Raw genomic sequence first — 6,481 nt, 5'->3', positions numbered from 1 at the left:
TGCATTTTAATTCCTTTCAGCCATCTTTCCTTTGGCCTCCATCCTGGTCCAAGACAAAAAGAGGCAGAGACCCAGAAGCCAGAGAGCTCAGCAGGGCCGCCAGACCGAGGATCCCCTCGCTCAAAGGTTTATCTACCTTTTTCAAGACCCCTCCCAGGAATGGGCGGGGTCTTGCAGGTAAGGTCATACCTAATATTCAGTTCCCAAGACCCCTCTCAGAAATGGGCGGGTTTCAGATAGGTACACCTAAATCCAGGGTGAAGTTACAATCTGTATCACATAACTTTATTCAATTATTTGTTTTGCTTTTTTTGGGGCCACACACAGCAGTTCTTAGAGCTTACTTCTGACTCTACACTCAGGAATCACTCCAAGTGATGCATGGGAACTATATGGGATGTCAGGTATTGAAACAGGGCCAGTCGTAAGCAAGACAAATGCCCTACACACTGTACTCTCTTTATGTCCCCTGTATCACATGTTTTTTTTTTAGGCCACAACCAGTGACACTCAGGGGTTATTCCTGGCTATGCACTCAGAAATCGCTCCTGGCTTGGAGGATCATATGGGATGCCAGGGGATTGAACTCTGGTCCGTCCTAGGCTAGCAAGTGCAAGGCAGACGCCTCACCACTTGCATCACCGCTCCACACCCCATATCACATATTTTAAAATAAAACATACTTTTGATACAATCTCTGTTGCCCAAATCACAACATGTGATGTGTACCTTCTCTCTCTCTCTCTGAACTTCTTTACATTTTTTCAAATAAAACTTTTACTTAACTAAAAAAATACAATAAAAATATCCTTGGGGGAGTTACACCACACTTTTTGATTCTGTGGGTTGCTCTTTAGTTCTCTGTTCAGGGTCTGCTCCTTGCAGTGCTCAGGAGAGAGTGTGGTGCCAGGGACTAGGGATAGTCACATGCAAGGAAAGTGCTTAGCCCTGTCCCATCTCTCTAGCCCCTAAAATATCTTCCTTTCCTATTGAATTTTTGAAACACAGGAATTATCTCAGTTGCATCTTGTTAGAAATGACAGTGTGAGTGCTTGCTTTGGCAGCACATATATTAAAATTGGAACAGTACAGAGAAGACTAGCATGGTTTCTACGCAAGGATGACACACAAATTCGTGAAGCATTCCATATTTTTTTCTTTTTTTGTTTCATTTCTTTTTTTTTGTCTTTGATACATATTTAAAAAAAAAGACAAGAAATGACAGTGTGAGCACCCCTCTGGCACAAGGCACTATTGATGTATATAGATGCGAACATGCAATCTCTGCTTTCCATGAGTGTCCAAGATCACAAGAGAGAAAAGACGTAAGCACAAATAACCAGGCAATAAGAGCTGGTGAGAAACAATTCACGGAGACTTACAAGTATATTCTTCATTCATTTACTTAAGAATATTTATTGGGGCGGAGAGATAGCACAGCAGTATTTGCCTTGCAAGCAGCCGATCCAGGACCTAAGGTGGTTGGTTCGAATCCTGGCATCCCATATGGTCCCCTGTGCCTGCCAGGAGCTATTTCTGAGCAGATAGCCAGGAGTGTGGCTCAAAAACCAAAAAAAAAAAAAAAAAAAAAAATTATTGACTTTATACCTTGTGTGGCTTCTTAAAGAGAACACTTGATTTTCACTATTAAAATTAACAATGTATGAAAGAGAATATTTGGGAGGGTGGGTTTGGACTGCATCCAGCTATTCCAGGATTGCTCTGTGTTCAGGGATCCCTCTGGGCAATGTTGTGGCAGAACATAAGAAATTCTGGGAATTGAATTGGGATTGACCACAAGCAGAGTAAGAGTCTTACATCCTGTACTATCTCTCCAGCTCTGAGAATGATTTTTGTTTGTTTTAGGGCCACAGCCAGCAGTTCTCAGAGTTTATTCCTGGCTCTGAGCTCAAGTATTAATCCTGGTGTAGTTTGAGAAACCATATGGTATAAGCGGAGCTCCAGGTTCCAAAATGAGGATCTGGTAAGATGGAGGTCTGGAAGCAAATGTTGATGCAGAAAATAATTCACACAATGAAAAGATACAAGAATGGGTTCAGGAAATCCAGCACTCAAGCAAGGACCTCAGCCACCCAAGATTTCTGCTCCTAAGAAAGAATTCAGTTTAGTGGAGAAAGATGGAAGAATGAGCCTCTACTTCCTCAGACCCCTGCTTTTATTGACAAGAATCAGGCCACACCCATGGGTGGTAGAGGAATACCAAGTAGGGGATAATCCAATAATCCCATCACCAGATCACACCCTATGGTGGAGTATGAATATTGATTAGGATGGGACCAGTAATTCAGCAATATGGGGTGCCAAGAATTGAACTTGGGTTGAACCACTGCAAATAGATGTCTAATAGTTGCTCTACTGTTGCTATGGTACCCTGTGAAAAATTTTTTGGTTTTGTTTTTCAGCTATACCTGTCAGTGCTTAGGGATTACTCCTGACTTTGTTGCACAGGGATCATTCTTGGTGGTATTCGGGAGATCAGAGGGATGTCGGGAATAGAATGCGACTCAGCTACGTGCAAGACCAATGTCCTATCCTCTGTGCTATTGCTCTGGTCCCCTGAGAATAATTTTTTGTTTTTGTTTTTGGGTTACACCCGGCAGTGCTCAGGGGTTACTCCTGGCTCTATGCTCAGAAATCGCTCCTGGCAGGCTCGGGGGACCATATGGGATGCCGGGATTCGAACCACCGTCCTTCTGCATGCAAGGCAAACATCCTTACCTCCATGCTATCTCTTCATCCCTGAGAATAATTTTTTTAAGTCTGTATTTTTTTTAAACTTTCTTAAATGATATTGAAGTGATTCTGCTCGTTGTAGAAAATTTGGAAAGTACAGAAAAGAATTAAAGTAGTACAGGCACAAATTCCTCCTAAAGTCGTCATTGTGACCCATTTCAGTGCATTTTTCTGGCCTTTGGTCAGGATTTTTTTTTTTTTAAGAATTTTTGAGTTCATTCTCCACACTACAAATCTATTTATCATAAGTATTTCCCCCAGAATCTGGAACTTGATGTTTAGAAGACTGGCTATCTCTCTACTACTTTTAGTCCCATGGACGCTTCACAGTAGCCTCACTCAGCCTCTGCTGGACAAGGCCAGTAGTTAAGGTGGTTCATAGGTTCACTCTCTGCAGTATCTGCTGTGTTTCAGCTTCAAACTTACTGAGAAAACAAAAGTAAGCCAAAGGTGTGAATGTCTTAGAAAATTGGTAAACCTTACCAGGTTTCCTTGCTGGAAAGATTCTAAGGAAATGGTTTGACAAAGTGAGAACAAAAGGCAGGAACATTCTTTAGGCTTTTGAAAGCTATCGAAACATGTCACACTCTGCCCTGCTTCCACGGTGGCACCTGTGCAGTCACTATCTCTGCACTCCAGCTGCAGGGAGCAGTATCAGACAACAGTTGTGATCACATCGCATTTTGCCCTTACACCTATACTGAGCACCCCTACATCCTACTTACATTTTTGGCCAACCTTGGTTGGCAGGTTCCATGGTGGGTCCCAAGGTCGCAGTGCCACTCAGGTTCCCCAGTGCCAGAAACTATTAGGGCCAAAGGGAAGGGGCATACCTTGAGGTACTAGAGATCTAAACAGGATTCTGTGCAAGCAAAACATGTGCTCTGATTCTTGTTGTCTCTCCGGATCCTTATATTCACTTTTTTTTGATGTCCTCTGCCCTTTCATTCATAAGCATCTCTGTGTATACATATTTCTTATAAATCCAGCATTATAACCATCTGCCAGTGCTGTGAACATTTTTTCAGATGTTCAAAGATGTTTATCTTTGAATCTGGTGTGTGTTTTTTTAATCACACAGGAATTTTTTTGTTTTCATATAGCATAGATCAGTCCAAAGTTTCTTTTGTGGCTCCTTCCCCAGTTCTGAAAGGGAGCAGTTGTGCCGGAGGTAGGGAAAAAACAGGGCCTGGGCTGGAGGTCAGCAGACATGCAGTGTTAGGGTCAAGGGTTGGACTTATATTTGGGGGCCAGATTAACGACACTTGACGCTTCTTTTTTAGGGGACAGATAGAAAGTGGGAGCAGTGAACCACATTTGGTGGTGTTCAGGGCTGACTTCTGGTTCTGTGCTGAGGAATTACTCCTGTCAGTTCAGGGGACTTATGTGGTGCCAGGGATCTAATCAGGGTGGCTGTGTGCAAGGCAAATGTCTTAACCCATGTGGATGTCTCTAGTCCTAGAAATTCCTTTTAAGACTCTGCTGTGAGGATCATAGGTGGGGCAGTCATTGGTTCTGAGTTGGAGATGGCATGGCTGCAAAACAAATTCTGTCTCTTTAGGATGACACTTGAATGTTGGTGTGTCTGATTTCTATGCAAAGCTTTTAGGTCCTTTATTTTTTCCTGTTTTGGGCCACACGTGGCAGTGCTCAGGGCTCCATATTCCTGGTTCTGTGTGCAGGAATCACTTCTGGCAATGCTCAGGAGACCATATGGAATGCCAGAAATCTAACTTGGGTCAGTCATATGCAAAACAAGCACCTTACCAATTGTGCTATTGCTCCAGCTCCTTAGGTTCTATTTTGAAAGAATATTAAAGAAATCCATTCCAGAGCTTAGTAAACCTGAGCAATCTTATTCTCTTGTTTTCTTCTGAAGCTATAGTTGTTTGGTTTGAGGGGTGCCTGTGATTTATTTATTTATTTTGGTTCTGATTCTGTTCTATCAGTTCTCAAAAGGCTTCTTTCTGTAGGCTGCAGATTTTCTTCTTCACCAGCTAAGTGACCTCATGGCTCTGCTAATCTGCCCCCACCCACCACCTCACATCCACCCCCTGCCCACACCTCTCTGCTTCCCACAATTTCTCCCTGAGTTCCTGAAGCAAGGATCCCAGGATGTCCTCTGTACCCTGAATGGAATATGCCCTCTCAGTTATTAACTCTAATAGAGAGAGAACCCCTGAAGGGTTTATAAGATCTCTAAAAGAGTGATGGGGGGGGAGGGCTAAACTATCAGTGTTTAAAATGCAAACTAAATGTGTTAGCTCAGAGTCTGTGCTTTAGCCTCTGGCTAGACACCCTGTGGAGATGGATTATACCTCCTGGCCCCTTTTTTCTTTCTCTTTGACAGGACAGTCTCATATATTCTTCAATTAAAAAACCCCAAGTTTTTTTTTGAAACCCTACCCCGCAAAAACCCCAAGTTTTTATATTAGTCAGAATCCTTGCCTTCCAACATAAATGCCTCATTTTAACCGTCTTTCTGTGTATACATTTCACAGGGTTGCAAATCACCCCGCAGTTCCCTGTGGGTTTATCATTCTGCTCACCATCTTTGCTATGCCACTGGACAACCAGACGAGGGCAAATCACACCTGTAACAGCTGATGAAGCTTGCAAACTAAGAGGCTCCCCCATACTCACCATGAACTATAGCCTGGATAGAATTTGGGGGCCTCCTTGACTGGTGTCCCATTCCCCCTCCCACAAGGAACCAATCTGAGATGAATTTGAACCGTTTGTGTCAATGAATATCCTCCTTGGTGTTTGTCTCATTTGCTCAGCATTTTGCCTGGGGAAGCCACCCCTATTTTTGTGTGTAGTTCATTTCCACTCCTTGCTATATGGTATTTAGCATATAGGGTATTGGGTATCTATTGCTATGAAATAAACTACCCCAGATTCTACTGACTTAAGACACTGTGCTTGGTCATAGTTTCTAGGGATAAGAGCTGGGAATGTGACTCCGTAGTAGAGCACATGCATTATGAATGATATCCAATACTAAAACATATTAGAAGCAACTGAGTCCCGTGATTCTAGCTGTGTGATATTGCATTCAGGGGTCTTCAGGGCTGCTCCCAGCGTGGCAGGTGCTCATGTGGCTGTGATGGAAACCTGCTCTTCTGCTCCCAGCTCTTAGAGGACTGCTTGAATTTCTTCTTGAAGTGGTGACTGGCATAGCCCTAGTGTGGGTGATTGGGGAACAAAAGCAGGAGCTGCACTGTCACTTATGACATCTCAGAAGGAGAGGAGGACATTTCCAGCATAATATCTGTCACACCCAAGAGATTACCCTCAGTCTCTTCCAGCCCTGAGGAGACTCAGGAGGATGAGAGTATCAGGAAGCAGCATTCAGAGGTCCCTCCCTCATGGAATATGCTCCTGCAGAGTGATAGGAGTACATGGTAAAAGACCATTTTTTTATTTTTAAATTTTATTTATTTATTTTTGGGGGCCACACCTGGTAGCACTCAGGGGTTACTCCTGGCTCTGCATTAAGAAATTACTCCTCTCGGGGCTGGCGTGGTGGCGCTAGAGGTAAGGTGTCTGCCTTGCCAATGCTAACTAGCCTAGGACGGACCATGGTTTGATCCCCCGGCGTCCCATATGGTCCCCCAAGCCAGGAGCGACTTCTGAGCGCAAAGCCAGGAGTAACCCCTGAGCGTCACCAGGTATGCCCCCCTCAAAAAAAAATTACTCCTCTCAGGCTCAGGGGATTTTAGGG

The 6,481-nt window shown here is 43.7% G+C and overlaps 1 non-coding gene across 1 annotated transcript; it reads left to right on the top strand.

Moving 5' to 3' along the window:
• The first annotated feature begins 1,048 nt into the window (after positions 1–1,048).
• Positions 1,049–1,155, top strand: LOC126013138 (U6 spliceosomal RNA). The gene has a single exon (XR_007497468.1). It is a non-coding gene; the product is annotated as a U6 spliceosomal RNA (small nuclear RNA).
• The last annotated feature ends 5,326 nt before the right edge of the window (positions 1,156–6,481 follow it).

Source organism: Suncus etruscus, chromosome 6, assembly GCF_024139225.1.
Source record: "Suncus etruscus isolate mSunEtr1 chromosome 6, mSunEtr1.pri.cur, whole genome shotgun sequence".
NCBI classification, from domain to species: domain Eukaryota; kingdom Metazoa; phylum Chordata; class Mammalia; order Eulipotyphla; family Soricidae; genus Suncus; species Suncus etruscus.
The sequence above is the reverse complement of the archived record's forward strand: the minus strand, read 5'-3'. Positions and strand labels throughout refer to the sequence as shown.